Genomic DNA, 17,569 nt, shown 5'->3' with positions numbered 1-17,569 from the left:
ATTGCCCTCCTCTGGACCCGGTCTAGCTTGTCTATATCCTTCTTAAAATGTGGTGCCCAAAACTGAACACAATACTTCAGGTGAGATCTCACCAGAGCAGAGTAAAGCGAATACCATCACTTCACGTGATTTGAATACTATACTTCAGCTGATACAGCCCAAAATTGCATTTGCCTTTTTAGCCAGCACATCACATTGTTGACTCATGTTCAGCATATGGTCCACTACGACCCCATATCCTTTTCACTCATACTACTGCCAAGACAAGTCTCCCCCATCCTATAACCATGCATTGGATTTTTCCTGTGCATGGTTATAGGATGGGGGAGACTTGTCTTAGCAGTAGTATGTGGAAAAAAGATCTAGGGGTTTTAGTGGACCATACGCTGAACATTAACATATTTCTTAACAACCTTATCCTGAACTGAGTCTATTTCTGAACTTGTGGCGTTGCTGTATGGGGCAATCTGAAATACAGAACATATTATTACTATCTGTATAGTGTCAGCTCATTCTTTTTAAAAAGTGGAATCTGCAAAACCAGGGCATATCCTGTTTGGGTATGAGTCTGAGGACAGAAATAGCTGCAGAATGCAGCTACAACCAGGAATCACAGACATGTCCGTTTTCATTCACACTGCTACCTCCTCTCTTCCAGCTTCTCCCAGATGCATTCAGATTTCCCAGAACCCTCATGGAAGGCCTAGTTTAAAGGTTACACTGGCTGTAAGAGCCAGTTTGGTGTAGTGGCTAAGTGTTCAGACTCTTATCTGGGAGAACCGGGTTTGATTCCCCAATCCTCCACTTCCAGCTTGGAATGGCCTTGGGTCAGCCATAGCTCTCACAGAGTTGTCCTTGAAAGGGCAGCTGCTGTGAGAGTCCTCTCAGCCCAACCCACCTCACAGGGTGTCTGTTTTGGGGCAGGGGGGAGATGGTGAGCCACTCTGAGATTCGGAATGGAGGGCGGGATATAAATCTCCTTCACGTGCAGGGCTTTGGACTCACACAGCTTTTCATTTAAATGTACCCCCACACTGACCTGGATGACCCAGACCTGGATGACCTAGGTCAGCTGACAGCAATGGGCAGATCATGAGAGGGAGGGCAAGAAGGGTTGCATAACTAAGTGCTTCGTGCTTGTGGCCTTTTCTTACATGCCCAGAGTAATGGTGATCACCACTTTGGGGTCAGGCAGCAATTTTCTCCAGGCCAGTTTGGCCAGGGATCCTGGAGGGTTTTTTGCCATCTCCTGGTAGGGCTATCAAGCTCCTGCTGGGGGTGGGGGAATCCCCTGGTCTGGAGGGCCCCAACCTGCCAGCAGGGAGCAGGCTGCCAGGGGGATCCCCGCCCCCAAAGAGCCCCATCACCACATGACATGCCCCGCATGATGACATCATCCAAAAGTGATATCATCATGATGGGGACATCGCGCCGGGGATGTTCTAGGAATTGCTGTAAAAGTCTATGGTATCATAGAGTTTTATAGTGAGTCCTAGAGCATCCCTGGTGAAGGGATTTGGCAACCCTATCTTCTGGGCATGGAGCAGGGGGTACTGGGAGTGTGGGGGGAGATATTAGTGAGTTTCCTGCATTGTGTAAGGGGTTGGGCTAGATGACCATGGAGGTCCCTTCCTAGATTCTACAACTAGCCCGATCTCAGAAGCTAAGCAAGAACAACCCTCGTTGGTATTTGGATGGGAGACCACAAAGGAAATCTAGGGTTGGTACACAGAGGCTGGCAGTGGCAAAGCCACCTCTGAGAGTCTCTTGCCTTGAAAACTCTATGGGGTTTCCGTAAGACAGCTGTCACTTGACGGCACTTTCCTCCAAGCACATTGCTGCTTCGCATCCAAATTTAAATGGGATGGTTTGTGAGTGCAAAGTCCTAGGGGTAAGTCCTTTTGCTTCAGTCAGTGTCTAGACCTGTGAACACATGAAGTTTGCCTTATACCCTATTAGATCACTGGTCCATCAAGATCAATGTTATCTGCTTAAACTGGCAGCAGCTCTCTAGGGTCTCAGGTGGAGGTCTCTCATATCACCTTATTACCTGATCCTTTTAACTGGAGATTCCAGGGATTGAACCTGGGACCGTCTACATGCAAAGCAGAAGTTCTTCCAACTGAGCAACCGCCCGTCCCACAGTCGCATTTCAATCAGACCTTAGCTAAAGATATAAACTCTTTATGCTGGTAATACATTTGCAAAGTACACACACGCCCTAGGCAGTTACTTCAGTTCGACGTCACTTCAAATAAAAAAAAAAGATGAAACTGTCAAGGCCTCTACAAATCGTTTCCTTAAAACCATTTTATTTGCATCGTGAACTTCAGGCAAGGGTAGGGTGGAGAGAAAATGTAGGGTTACCATATTTTGAAAAGCAAAAAATAGGACATATTTCCCGCCTGACTACTTCAAACAAGCGATCAGTATTTAAGCTGTGATAATTGCTACTACCTAAGAATATTCCAACTCTTCCGATTCAAAAAGGGGATATTTTCATCAGTTTTTTAAAAAGAGTCCAAAAGAGGACAGACACACCAAAAAAAGAGGCTGTGTACTCTAAAAAAATAACATCTGATAACCCTTTAAGACACAAGGACCAACCCTGCTTAGCATCTTGCAGCACCATCAGAGATTCTAAAGACTACACTACCCATTGTGCAGTGCCCCACATTACAGCTTGTCCAACCGACCTCCAAGCATTCAAGAGATCAGCAAACTTGTTTTGGGCCATGCACAGAACTTCTACCAGCCTACCTCTCCTTTCAAGAACTTGAAACAGTTTGTTCAAACCTGCAGCTTTTAACTAACAAATACATTTGGCTATGTACTTGTGCACAGACAAGACAGGGAACTAGAAGATGGAATGTTGTAGATATCAGTATATTTGCACCAGCAGGTTTTGCACCGAGACTAGAGCAGTATGACTATGCAGACTTCTCAGATACACCATTCCACGTCCAGAACACCAGTGGATCTCATGTTCCCTCCCATCCCATTTCCTGGCAGTTCCAAGTCACAATAACAGCAGGAGGATTCATTCCCTTACACTTAATTCTTGCCAAACTAGACCGTTTTATTACAGCCGCCCCAAGAAATGGAGGAATGCTCTCCACAGCATCAGGATCAGAAATCATCTTATTTCTGTAATGCAATGTACCCTGGGTTTCCACCCAGCGCCCCCCACCCCGCTGTAATTATGTTGATCCTTTACCAAAATGATATCTTTCTTCCCTTGCAAACTTTGGTGGTGGCAGAAAGTGCTGGCAAGTCACAGCCAATTTATGACAACCCCATCGGATTTTCAAGGCAAGAGACAGAAGTAGTTGCCTTTGCTTTCCTCTGCATAGCAACCCTGCAATTCCTTAGTGGTCTCCCATTTAAATAGTAACTGGGGCTGACCCTGCTTAGCTTCCGAGATCCTGGGCTTTTTTTTGTAGCAGGAACTCCTATGCATATTAGGCCACACCCTCCTGATGTAGCCAAACCTCCAAGAGATTACAGTAGGCCCTGTACTAAGAGCCCTATAAGCTCTTGAAGGATTGGCTACATAAGAGGTGTGGCCTAATATGCAAAGAGGTTCCTACTAAAAAAAAAAAGCCCTGCCAAGATCTGATGAGATCGGGCTAGCCTAGGCCATCCGGGTCAGGGCAAACTGAAAATACTTCATGTGAAATCCATTCCTTGCATTCTCCAGTTGATTTCAACAGTGCTTCCACAGGAAAAGATCTGGGAGATTTCACCACATTGTTGCTAAGACAAACTTTGTTGCCTCTAGGCATCAGGAGATCTCCCACTATTACAGTTGATCTCCAGATGACCAAGGACAGTTCCCCTGGAGAAAATGGCTGCTTTGGAAGGTGGACCTTATGATATCACATCCTTGCTAAGCTCCCTCCCTTCCCCAGCCCCCTCCCTCAAAATTTCTAGGCATTTCCCAGCCTGAAGCTGGCAACACTAGTTGCCTCCCCCCACCCAATCCAGGAAGAAAAGAAACCACAATGAATGAAAGCATGAACAGAGGGCCAGTGTGGTATAGTGGTTAAGAGCAGGGCTTTTTTTGCAGCAGGAACTTCTTTGCATATTAGGCCACACCCCCTGATGTAGTCAATCCTCCAAGAGCTTACAGTAGGCCCTGTAAGAAGAGCCCTGTAAGCTCTTGGAGGATTGGCTACATCAGGGGTGTGTGGCCTAATATGCAAAGGAGCTCCTGCTACAAAAAAAGCCCTGGTTAAGAGTGTCAGACTAGTACCTGGAAGACGCAGGTTCATATCCTCACTTGTGCCATGGAAGCTTGCTGGGTGACCCTGGGCCAGTCATAGTCTCTCAGTGTAACCTACCTCAGATGGCTGTTGTAGGATTGCCATCTCTAAGTTGGGAGATTCCTGGAGATTTTGTGGGTGAAGCCTAGAGAGGGCTCAAAGGAGGGACCTCAGCATGGTACAACGCCATAGATTCTACCCTCCAAAGCAGTCATTTTCTCCAGGGGAACTGATCTCTGTCATCTGGAGATCAGTTGTAAAAGCAGGAGATCTCCAGACCCCACCTGGAGAATGGCAATTCTAGGTTGTTGTGAGAATGATGCCGGACCCTTTGGGTCCCCACTGGAGAGAAAGGTGGTGTATAAATGAATTAAATAAATAAGATGCAGTCAGAGTTTCATACTACAAATGGGAAGGCCATAATATCCCCTTTCGTAGCATGAAACTTGGCCTGTCTGTTACTGGAGGACACCTGGTGTAGCAGCCATGTCCGACAGGTCTGTGTGTGCTTTGTGTCTGGAGGAGAGAACCCCTGGGGATCCTATGTAAACATTCCCTCCATACATCAAGCAAGGGTAGGCTAGATGCCCTCTAAGACTCTTTCCAGATCTATGGATCTGAGGAAGAACTATTACAATGACATTTTGATCAATGGAGAAATCAAGCAACTAGGAGCTAACGATTCTCGGACAAGATGCTCTCGTTTCCCCTTCTCCCAATTTAAGCTTTGTTGCTGCTAGTCCCCGCCCCCTTTGGCTCCCTGAATGTGATGTAGTGGTCAGAGTGATGAGAAGTCTGGGAGACTCCAGATTCGAATTCCCCACTCTGCCACAGAAGGTTGCTTGTCGGGCCAGTCACGGTGCCCTCTCAGCCTAACCTACTTCACAGGGCTGTTGTGCAGATAAAATGGATGAGTGAAGAAGAATGTAAACTGCTTAGGATCCCCGCTGGGGAAAGAGGCAGGGTGTGAATGAAGTAAACAAATAGATAATGATAAAATTAATCAGAAAGTCTATGCTGTGGAAAACAACATCACCACCTACTTGTAAAGTCATCTGTGCATGTCAGAAGTGTCACAGGTACACACACACCACACACACACACACATGAAAAGTCTGTTTCCGCACATTCTGAAACGGCTTCCACATACAAACTTTATTATCTGCCCATCCCACCCATGAGCATTTCTTTTTTCGATTACCCGGAAAGGCTGCCTCATAAAAAACATCCTGGACTAAGCAGCATGACACGCAGAACGCTAGAAACTCAAAACGGATGGCGTTCACTGTCAACAAAGTTTCGGGATTTTTTTTATGAAAGACAGCTAGGAAAGGACATCTGTTTCAGCAACATATCAAATCCATAACATTAACCAGAACTTGGGCAGAGCTGGGTGAGTTACCTTGTCTCAAGTTTTTGCAGGTCGGGTCTTGGATTGCAAAAAAGAAAGGGGGGGGTTACTTCTTTTAAAGAATGCAGAGCTTCCCTTACTTCCTCCCCTCCCAACAAATAAAACATTAACAGATGAGCTGTTCCACAGACATGACTTGTACCAATGAAGGTCCAACAGCTGCCGCACCTAATAGGGAGGATGGATAGGTGGATGGAGACAGACAGTGTATCCTGCCCATAAAATCTTCCTCCTGTCCCAATAAAGACCATGCACAGAGGCATGGGCATGCAAACTTCAACTGCACATCGCAACCAACGCATTCCTATCTCTTTCCCCCATCTGTGCAAGATCCCAAGGAAGCGGCAGGCACTCTCGGATGGTTAAAAATCTTGGCGCCAACACCGCATCTGGCCAGTGCAGAAAAGCCACATCGCTGCATCACTCTGAACAGAAACGATTCCGTCGCCGTGTTAGGAAGCCCTTACCTCAAGGCCGCGGAGAGAGTTTTCGAGCAGGTAGGGAACTGGCAGTGTTAAGCCAGGAGCGCAGCCGAAGAAGAGGTTTTCCCCTCCCAAGCAGTCTAAATAACCCAGCAGCCTAGTCCGCAGAACTACAGCCTTCCCTTGGCCCCTCCCAAGAAGTCAAAGCTAAGTGAATACATATCCCTTATGTTTAACATTGGCAGCCAGTGGTATGCATTGTCCTCAATTTATTCTAATAAGCAGCCAATGGGGAGGCTGCAGCCAAAGGTGGGGTCAGCCAGCCTAAAGGGATGCCTGTCACTCTCTAGGCACGCTCAGGAAGCCACTCGCAAGGAAAAGGGGGGAGGGAAAAAAACCCAAGACCGAAAAAGCCTCTGAAAATTCATGCAGGCTGCCAAAACTGTCCTGCTCCATGCCCTTTTTTGGCTATCCTTCGCAGGGCTCTGAAAGTAAATCCTCTGTCAGGAACAATCATAAGAAATGTTAATCTTGGAGAAAGAGGCTCTCTTGCCGAACACTTTAAAAAAAATGGAAATAGACTGGAAAACTGGAGGGGGGGGAGGACTAAGTCCACATTCGATTGGGGGGGGCAGAGGAGGGGGGGATTCAATGCAAGGGCATTTGCCGCAAACAAAATACAGCGAGCTTGTATTGGGGAATGAATACCAGATGTTTTAAAAGTATTTCCTTTATCATTTTGAATCTACTGGGAAAGGAAAGCGGGTGGGGGGGGAGGGGCAGAGCAGAAAAGATGAGTTAGCAGACTTTGAAAGCGTGGGATTTCCTACATTCATGCAGGAAATCGGTGTTCTCATTTGCATACATGCAAATGGTAAACATTTTTTAAGGACAAAATACAGCTATAAAACCTTGGTTGCTTCTGGGCAGCAGAGCGCATTTTTCAGGAGGGCAAGGGTTCGTTCTTCTACAACTTTCTGAAGATCTGTCTAGTACTTCCCTCCAGCTAGCCCCGACATTACATTATGCATAAAGGTGACCAAGAAAGAGTAATCTGGAATGGAGCTATGTAGATGAGGGGTGTGGCTATGCAGAAAGGAGTAGGTTTGATTCCTAATAGCCAGAATCACCAGGGAGTGGGGACACGTTGAACCCCAATCAGCAGCCGACTAAGAGTTCGACTTTTGTCCTGGAGGGCTACTGGTGACCAGGGACAGATGGTGCCACAGGCAGGGCTGTTTTTTTGTAGCAAGAACTCCTTTGCATACCAGGCCGCATCCCCCTGATGTAGCCAATCCTCCTGGAGCTTACAGTAGGCCCCTAGAATAAAAGCCCTGTAAGCTCTTGGAGCATTGGCTACATCAGGGGTGTTTGGCCTAATATGCAAAAGGAATTCCTGCTAAGAAAAAGGCCTGGCCACAGGGTTCACTTGGACTACCGCCATCATGACAGATACAAGTTTTGCTTGCCTAGCTAGGCCATTTCAACATCCCAAAGCCATCTCTGGCCCCCACCACTCTGGTAGTGTCCCTGATTCATTGCACCCCTTTAAGTTTCTCCTCTAAGGTGAACAGCTACCATTCTTTCCTATTGCATTCATTATTACTATCACACCCTTTTTCAATCAGGGAACTGATGTGGGTCCCAGAGGAAGCCCCCACATGGAAGAGACTCAGACCTGCTGTGCTTCAGGCTCACTTGCTTTATGTCAAAGTAACACAAGAGAAGCCATGTTGGATCAGGCCAATGGCCCATCCAGTCCAACACTTTGTGTAACACAGTGGCCAAAAAACCCGGGTGCCATCAGGAGGTCCAATAGTGGGGCCAGGCCACCAGAAGCTCTCCCACTGTCCCCCCACCCCCACCAAGCACCAAGAATACAGAGCATCACTGCCCCAGACAGAGAGTTCCAACAATACGCTGTGATTAATAGCCACTGATGGACTTCTACTCCATATGTTTATCCATGACTATGTCATCTGCTTTCCCACCATCCCATGGGATTTGTCGGTCTTAAAGTTGCCACTGGACTCAAACTTTGTCCTGCTGTATTTTTTTTTTGCCATTAATTTTGCAATGTCTTTCATACTTTACGATATTCCTTGAAGGACTGCTTCTTCCAGTATTGTCCAGCCCATCAAGCTAAGATCTAATTTATGAGCTCTGTTCTCTATCCACACCTGCAGAGGTAAGGCAGGTGACAACTAGGTACAGGGCTTTTTGAGTGGTGGCACCTCACCTTTGGGATGCCCTCATCTCAGGCATCTGATCTGCCACAAAATCAAGCAATGCCTCCAGTAGTCTATGGATTGAGATGCAGAGCTCAGTCTATGAACATGTGAAGCTGCCTTATTTTACATCGCACTGTACGGATACCTGGTTTAGTGTTCTCACTGGCAGTTGATCTTCAGAGTTTTAGGCAGACAGAAGAAGAAGACGACGACGACGATATTGGATTTATATCCCGCTCTATACTCTGAATCTCAAAGGTTTTTCCCAAGATTTGCGCCTTTATTTATTTCAGCAATTTTGCACCCCATTTTTTTCCCCTAATAGGGGTCAAAGAGACAAAAATATCTAACTATGATTTAAATAAACAATTTGAGCAAACAAAATATAGTTTGTACAAAGGAAGACAACAACAGCGGCAGCGGCAGCAACAACAGAAAAAGTCCACATCCTTAGCGGGTTCTAAATACTTACAACAGCTCATACAATGGTCACAGGCTGTGAGCCAAAAGACCAAGAGCCCTTTGGCTTGTGCCCTTCAGTTTGTGCCCAAAGGCTCAGCCCTGTGGCACACACAGGCTTTCATACCTGCAGAAAGAAAGGAAACAGAAACTTGGTTAGATGATGTGCAGGTGGCAAGGTGTTCCTTGACACTTCCCTCTGCAGCTTGAGATCCTTTATGGAGAGATCCCACCTGGGACATTTTGTATTACATCTAAGACATGGCCTCTTCCTCCAGAGATGGGCCAGCATGAATGTGTGCTTAAAGATCATATAATTTGACACGACTCCTCATGCTGCCTTGTCAGACACCCAAAACCAAGAAGTTCCTGGAATGGGTGGGTGGGCCACATAAAATAGTCCTCACATTATTGCACACACTGAGATAGTACACCAGATCCTAGAGCTTTAGAGCTGGTAGTGCCGGCAGATTGGCTCTAAGGGATCACCTGGTTTCCAGGACCAGGAAGATTCTAGGTTGTTGTGCTAGTATCCCAAGTTAACACTGCAATCCTGAACAGCATTACATCCTTCTAATTTCATCAATATTCTGAATTTCCTTCTTCTAGCAGCAGCCCTGGCCACGCAGTCTAGGCCTCCAGCATCCTTCTAGTTTGACAGTGTCACACAGCTGCGCCTAGCAGGGCCTTCTACTGGCTGCCACCACTCTGGTAAGGGCTCAGAACACCCAACACACCTTGTCTTCCTTATTAAGAAATACCTCTTAACTGTGACCAAGGAGACGTGAGGACTCAAGGAGTATAACAACAACAGTTTATTTACAGTGCTCATATAATAAGTGGGTAAACCACTGAAATATATATACAGTAAAGGTTGGTGCAAATAAACAAAAAGCCTGATGCATTTATCTATACAGTCCCTACTCTACAGCCTGTCTCCAGCTCAGCCTTCCAGGAAAAGAATACCCCCTACCTGGGCTTGGCCCTTTTTATGTTCTCCTTCCAGGCTCCATCCCTCTCTGGGCCAGTTTCCCTCCGAAACCAATTTACTCAAAGGAGTTGCTGAATGTAACTTTCTGCTGTATTTCAGCCAGCTTCTTCAGACAGAAACAGGAAGGTGAGCAGCTTAGGAGGTAGTTTTCCTCATCTCACAATCAAGTTCTAGCTAACTCTTTCCTATCCATTTTACTATAGAAACGACTTCTGAAGTGAATGCAAAACAGAGTGCTCTCTGCCTTTCTCACAGCTTCACACACTCCTGGCTCTGCCTGCTTGCCCTGCCCCTAGCTTTCCTGCTGCTGAGATTTAAAGGAACACACACATTCCAAAACACAAACAGTTGCAAGCATCTTCTAAGCCTGCCGAAGTTTAAAGGCATATGGTGGTTGTTGGAACAGGGCTTTTCCCAGCCAGTCAGCCAGCTGGCAGTGAGGAGGAGCCTGCAAAACCAGGGGATCCCTACCTGGGGGATATTGCATCTGAATCTTGCTCTTCCACTGCAGACCAACACACTTGCCTTCTTGAAACTGTCTTCTTAAAATGACACTGATAGAACTTTCTACAATATACTACCAATGAACCTTAAGAAAGGGTTAAATTCAAGTCTGGTAGCATCTTAAACACCAATAAGATTTTCAGGGTATGAGCTTTAGAGACAGCCAGAGCTTCCTTAGTCCAAGCTTTGAGTCTTGAAAGCTTATACCCTGAATATCTTATTGGCCTCTAAGGTGCTACTGGACTTGAATCCAGCTCTTCTAATCCAGCTCTTCCAAAAAATATCTTGAGCCAACAGGATTGCCAGATCCCCCCTAGAAACTGGATGGGGGAGTGGGGGATGGGACAATTGGGTTGCCAGTCCAGGTTGGGAAACTCCTGCAGATTTGGGTATAGAGCCTGGGGAGGACCTCAGTGGTCCACCATCCAAAGAGTTCACCCTCCACAGCCTCCATTATCTTCAAGAGAACTGATCTTTGTAGTCTGGAGATAGAGCTGTAATCCCACCCGAAAGCTCACAACCCTATGAGGAAAAAAAAACAAAAACAAAGGCACATCTCCTGGCACATTTTCCTTGTAATGTTCCAGCCACTCTGCTACATCATTCCACCAAGCGGTTCGCGAGTCTCATAGTACCAAAGGCCTTGTGGTGCTCTATCTGTTCTTTTCCTTGATTAACAGAAAAGCTGGCATCACTTTTTTTTACCCTCCCCTGAGTTTTCCACTTCATAGTCACTCAAGCAAGAATTTTACTGCTGTTAAAAGCTTTTCTCAGAGGTGTCTGTAATGTTTGAACAGATTTGGGCGCAATCAGTGTTCACGGACTCTTGCCAGCATTTGGCTGCAATGTTTGAGTGTTAACAGCATGGCCAGATCCTTCATGTTTGGCTGTTTAAAACACACAGAGAGACAAAGTTGACACATAATTTTGTTTAACTTGGAACCAGCACAGTTGTAGGTAAATGAGATCTTCTGCCAAGTCCACAGGTGTTTTCTCAGAGAAATGAAAAGATGGATGTAAAGGTGGGCAGGAAGAGAAAAACAAACACCATAATCAAGTCCTAGAGTGGCCTTAGAAGTGACTTTGTGAGGGTTAAATTAGGCAGCAGAAAACCAGGAACACCACCTAGAGGTCTTTGAAGAAAGGGAGAAACAATAAATAGAACTGGAATATTTTAATTCCCAAGTAATATTGGGAGTAAGCTACTGTTATTGGGGAAAGGAGGTGCAAAGCAAAATCTAAATACTTTTCACACTGCCTGTGAGCCTAGGCCTACAGGCTCCAGGGAAGCCTATATTGGAGTAGTAACCAGGCCTATGTTTCCCAGGAGCCCTTCTGTTCCTCTGATTGGATGGGCAGAAGTTCCCTCAGCCAAGGAGTGTTGAGTCTGTTGGCATTAGAAGAAGGGAATTTATAGCTAGTTGCATTAGGACTGTTATCTTGCTTTATACCACCATTACTGTTTTCATAATCACTGTTGCACTAAAAGTTTTTACAACCCACCCAATTTGGTGTAGTGGTTAAGCGTGCCAGTTTGGTGTAGTGGTTAAGCGTGTGGACTCTTATCTGGGAGAACTGGGTTTGATTCCCCACTCCTCCACTTGCACCTGCTGGCATGGCCTTGGGTCAGCCATAGCTCTGGCAGAGGTTGTCCTTGAAAGGGCAGCTGCTGTGAGAGCCCTCTCCAGCCCCACCCACCTCACAGGGTTTCTGTTGTGGGGGAGGAAGGTAAAGGAGACTGTGAGCCGCTCTGAGACTCTTCGGAGTGGAGGGCGGGTAGGGTTGCCAAGTCCAATTCAAGAAATATCTGGGGACTTTGGGGGTGGAGCCAGGATACTTTGGGGGTGGAGCCAGGAGACATTAGGGGTGGAGCCAAGATCAAGGCTGTGACAAGCATCATTGAACTCCAAAGGGAGTTTTGGCCATCACATTTAAAGGGACAGCACACCTTTTCAATTCCTTCCTTCCATAGGAAATAATGAAGAATAGGGGCACCTTCTTTTGGGGCTCATAGAATTGGACCCCCTGGTCCAATCTTTTTGAAACTTGGGGGGTATTTTGGGGAGAGGCACTAGATGCGATACTGAAAATGTGGTGCCTCTACCCCAAAAAACAGCCCCCCCCAGAGCCCCAGATACCCGCGGATCAATTCTCCATGATTTTCTATGGGAATAAATCTCCATAGGGAATAACAGAGTTCCTAGCAAACATTTCCCTCCCCTCCCCCCCGCTTTCTGATGACCCTGAAGCAGGGGGAGGGTCTCCAAACAGGGGGATCCCCTGCCCCCACCTGGGGACTGGCAACCCTAAGGGCGGGATATAAATCCAATATCTTCTTCTTCTTGTTATACTGCCTGGGCCCTCACGTCTCTTCAGTCATGGATAGAAGGTGTTTTGTTAAGAAGAAAGACACAGGTGGGTGGGTGCTCTGGACCTTCACAGACAGACCCTTACCAGAATGGTGGTAGCCAGTAGGAAGGCCCTTCCTGGCCCCCTGCTGTGTGACACTGCCCTTCTTCTAAGAAGCTCAGGGAATCACACACATTTCTTCTTTCTCCTAGTTTATCCTCACAATCCTGTGAAGTATATTTAGAAGTATATTCAAGAAATATCTGGGGACTTTGGAGGTGGAGCCAGGAGCAAGGTTGTGACAAGTATAATTGAACTCCAAAGGGAGTTCTGGCCATCACATTTAAAGGGACCTTACACCTTTTAAATGCCTTCCCTCCACTGGAAATAATGCAGGATAGGGGCACCTTAGTTTGGGGCTCATAGAATTGGACCCAATCTTTTTAAATCTTGGAAGATACTTTGGAGAGAGGTACCGGATGCTATGCTGAAAATTTGGTGCCTCTACCTCAAAAAACAACCCCCCTCCACCAGAGCTCCAGATACTCTCAGAGCAGTTCTCTCAAGAGCAGTTCTCTCTGGCCTCTCTCAGCCCCACCTACCTCACAGGGTGTCTGTTGAGGGCAGAAGAAGGGAAGGTGAATGTAATCTGAGACTCCTTTGGGGAGTGAAGAACACGGTATAAAAATCAGCTCTTCTTCCTCTCCTTGTTTTGAGGATGAAATGGAAGAAAGAAGAACAGAGCCAGCTGCTTTGGATCCCCACTGGGGGAAAGGCAGGGGGTAAATGAAGGGAACAATTATCTTCTCACTATACCACACTGACTCTCTTGCTAACGCCAAAGACTTTTACAGCAAGGGTGGCCTCTCTCCCTCAATTAGTGTGTGCTTCCCCGAACTACAGGCCCACTTCACATCTACACATAAAGGCCAACAAAATGCCATGTAGGAATAAATCAGGCAAACTGAGCTAGCTGAGTAAAGTGGAGCTAGCTATAACATTTGCAAGCGGGATTTGCCAGTAAATAGCACACTAAAAAAAACAGCGCACACACACAACATTTTTTTTTAAGTCTTTGAGGAGCCTAACTACCTTTCTTCGGCCCCCTGCCTTCCCTTGATAAACGTGAAGTTAATCCGCGTGCATAAATAATTTTACTATGACATTTTATTACTTGCCGTCATTCCTTCTGTCATCGCTGGTAACCCCCTCAAAGTACATAAAACTTTCATCTAAAGTTACTCTTTAAAAGAAACAACCAGTGGTGGGACAACAGCCACTCTGCGCATAACACAGCTCCAGGTGGGTAGCCTGGAACAAAGTTTGAGTCCAACAGCACCTTTAAGACCAACAAAGTTTTATTCACGGTGTGAACTTCCGTGTGCACGCACGCTTCATCAGATGCACACAAAAGCATAGACCCAGAATTAAACTTTGTTGGTCTTAAGGGTGCCATTGGACTAAAACTTTGCTTTGCTGCACATAGCTAGGGTTGCCAGGTCTGTGTTGTTAAATACCTGGAGACTTTGGGGGTGGATCCAGGAAAGGGCAGGGTTTGGGGAGGAGGGGCCTCAGCATGGTGCACTTCCAGAGAGTCCATCCTTCAAAGCAGCCAGTTTCTCCACGGGAGCTGATCTCTACCTGCTAGAAATCAGTGGTAAAAGCGGGAGATCTCCAGGCCCCACTTGGAGGCTGGCAGCCCTATATGATAACAGTCACAGCACGTACTTTGCCTGAGGCATGAATCTGCCTTCAGAGTTTGCCTTGGGTATGTCCATGCCCTTGAGCCAAACCCAGCTTTAGCCACAGGTTTTGTCATGTCCTTCCCCTTATGTTTCAGATGGGCTGTCTGTCTTTTAAAAGCTGTCCATGACCTACCTACCTTCCTTCCTTCCTTCCTTCCTTCCTTCCTTCCTTCCTTCCTTCCTTCCTTCCTTCCTTCCTTCCTTCCTTCCTTCCTTCCTTCCTCCCTCCCTCCCTCCCTCCCTCCCTCCCTTCCTTCCTTCCTTCCTTCCTTCCTCCCTCCCTCCCTCCCTCCCTCCCTTCCTTCCTTCCTTCCTTCCTTCCTTCCTTCCTTCCTTCCTTCCTTCCTTCCTTCCTTCCTTCCTTCCTTCCTTCCTATGCCACCTTTCCACCCCAAACAAAGTCCCCAAATCATGATCATGAAAACATACCAATGTTAAAAACATTATGTGTATGTAAAATATTTTTTTTAAAACTCAATAAAACATATATAATCACAGTTTCAGAGGGTAGTTCTGTTGGTCTGCAGTAGAACAGCTAAATTCGAGACCAGCAGCACCTTAAAGACCAACAAGATTTTCAGAGTATACTTTTTCAAGAATTGAAGCTCCTTTCATCAGAGATAAACAGACAAACACACAAAAGGACCCAACCAGGGAGGGGGGCCAATAACATTTTGTGGGAATATACCAAACACCAAACAAAGTCTTCACCCACTGACAGAAGACAACAATAAAGGCAGGCAAACTAATCTCCCTGGAGAGAACATTCCAGAGTTTCGGCACCATGACAGAGCCAGGTCTTTTCTTCCAGAAAAAGAGGTGCTGGGACTCTCAACAGATAAATTAAGGTGAAACTCACTGGTGCCCCTTATGAATTTTTAAACATTTTTCTGAGAATTTTGTTTCCACAAAGAGGTTCTGGAACGTTCTCCCAGAAAAAAAGCCCTGAAGGCTCTTCTTGGCTTGTCGCTTCTCTAGCCTCAGATGGTGGGGTCAACTGAAGCAGGGCTTCTGTTTCTTTAGCAGTTGTATCAAAAAGGATATTCAGTAGAGTTGCCAACTCTGGGTTGTAAAATACCTGGAGATTTGGGGGATGGAGCCTGGAAAAGGTGGGGAGTAGAGGGACCATAGTAGGCTTTAATACCACACAGTTCACCCTCTGAAGCAGCCATTTCCTCCAGGGGGAACTGATCTCTGTCATCTGGAGATCAGCTGTAATTTCAGGATATCTCCAGACCCCATCTGCAGGTTGGCAACCCTAAATTTAGGCAGACGCAGCTACGTCATGAGAGAGCAGATCCATTAAAATTCTATTTAGCTACAAAAGATGCAGGAATTCTTGCCTCCCTTCTCGTCTAGTTCCTCTGTCATATAATAGCATAATATTTATTTTAAATTGGATGATTGCATCGTACACTGGATATGAGGAAAGCGGCTGATTGGCTAATAATCGAAAAACTCAACTTTTAAGCCAAACCCATATACATCATAACTTGGGGTGGAGAGTAACCGTTTGTTATGATCTATTCACCAGTGTTGACATCCCATAATTCCTTAACCACAGTTCTCTTGGACGTGCTTTGGCTCCTAAACTTTTCGCCATCAAGAGAACTTGCAACCTTTGCATTTATCCTTTACCCTTTTTTTTTTTTGCATCTCCACCCCAATCTGCAGACGGTTCACTTTGTTCTTTGCTACGCTGGAGAATTGCCTGCTCTCATATGGGCTCGTTGCCCTCCAGTTGGCATCGACATCACCATTGGCTGTGGCACAGCCTCGCAGGGTTTGCCATTATCCAGTAGCTGGTTTGCACATTTAATAGCTCTTCCTTTCCAGCTTTTAATTTTTTCCCCCTCTTTCCCAGGAGACAGAGATCTGTTCCAAAATATCAAATATTTATCCCCTTCAAATTCTTTGTTTTTGGATAACAGATCTGGAATCTTAAATTAGAAGTTTCAACCCAAACCATGAAAGCTGGAAGAGATTCTGCATGCAAGAGAACTAATGTGGAACCCTTCGCTCAGCTTTCCTGGATCTTGCTACGCTTGAACATGTGATGTTGCCTTATACTGAATCGGACCAATGCTCCATTAAAGTCAGTACTGTCTACTCAGACTGGAAGTGGCTCCAGAGTTCCCCTGGAGAAAATGGCAACCAGTGAGCAAACTCTATGGTAGACCACTGATTCCAGGTGAAATCCCTCCCCAAATTCCACCTTCACAGCCACCACCATCAGATCCCCAAGAATTTCTCAGGCCAGAAGTGGTGATGCAGCTGCCAGCTCTGCCTGGGACTGCCCTTGAAGACTATCCATAAGCTGCAGTTTGTTCAGAATGCTGCAGCCAGAATGTCAACTAGAGCGGGTTGTAGGACTTGTTCCATCTACACAGGCTTCCAGTTTGCTTCCGGGCTTGATTCAAAGTGCTGGTATTGACCTTTAGAGCAGGGGTGACAAATTCATTTGTTATGAGGGCCAGATCTGGCATAAATGAGACCTTGCTGGGCCGGGCCATGTTGGACTGGATTGGGCCATGTTGGGCCAGGTCATGTGTGTTGCTATTTAAGATTAAGTAGCAGGGATACCAGTTTTTTAAAGAATGCAGACAAATACGACTAAAAAAAAAATTTTAACCCTTAGAATAAAATATGCTTAAATCATTAGCACTTGTTGGTCTTAAAGGTGCTTTCTTTGTCTTTCTCCCATGGGATCCAGGGAACTGGGCAAAGGAAGCTCTGGCTCTTTCCCTTCCTCCCCAGGGGACCAGGAGGAGCCTCAGCCAATGGAGAAAATAGAGGTTTTGCTCTGCAGCTCCTGTGTGATTGAGAAAGCCTTGCAAAGCAGGCTATTATGCAGAAGGAAGCAAGAGAGAGGGAGAAGAAAGCAGGCAAGAGCCAGTTGCTTGGAGGCTTGATAGGAGCCCTCCGGGGACCTGATTGGGCCCCCGGGCTGCATGTTTGACACTCCTGCTTTAGAGCCCTGTATGGCCTGGGACCAACATACCTTAAGAACAGCCTCCTCCTCTATGAACACATCCATACACTCCAGTCATCTTCAGAAGCCCTGTTTCAGGGTCCTTTGCCTTCTGAAGCTTGATGAGCGACACTCCAGGAAACGGCCTTCTTGGTTGTGGCACTCAAACCTTGCAACTCCTTCCCCAGGGACATTTGTCTGCCTGTTGGTATTTTTTGCCA

The 17,569-nt window shown here is 46.4% G+C and overlaps 1 protein-coding gene across 8 annotated transcripts in view; it reads right to left on the bottom strand.

The window, feature by feature from the left end:
* The window catches only part of CALD1 (caldesmon 1), a 710,639-nt gene extending 704,180 nt beyond the window's left edge, over positions 1-6,459 (bottom strand). For all 8 annotated transcript variants that reach the window (XR_009555757.1, XM_060245823.1, XM_060245825.1 and 5 more), the window contains exon 1: positions 6,144-6,459. The gene's annotated coding sequence lies outside the window, so the exon portion shown is untranslated. The remainder of the gene's footprint in view (positions 1-6,143) is intronic.
* Between the last annotated feature and the right edge of the window lie 11,110 nt (positions 6,460-17,569).

This window comes from Heteronotia binoei, chromosome 8 (assembly GCF_032191835.1).
Source record: "Heteronotia binoei isolate CCM8104 ecotype False Entrance Well chromosome 8, APGP_CSIRO_Hbin_v1, whole genome shotgun sequence".
Classification (NCBI taxonomy): Eukaryota; Metazoa; Chordata; class Lepidosauria; order Squamata; family Gekkonidae; genus Heteronotia; species Heteronotia binoei.
The sequence above is the reverse complement of the archived record's forward strand: the minus strand, read 5'-3'. Positions and strand labels throughout refer to the sequence as shown.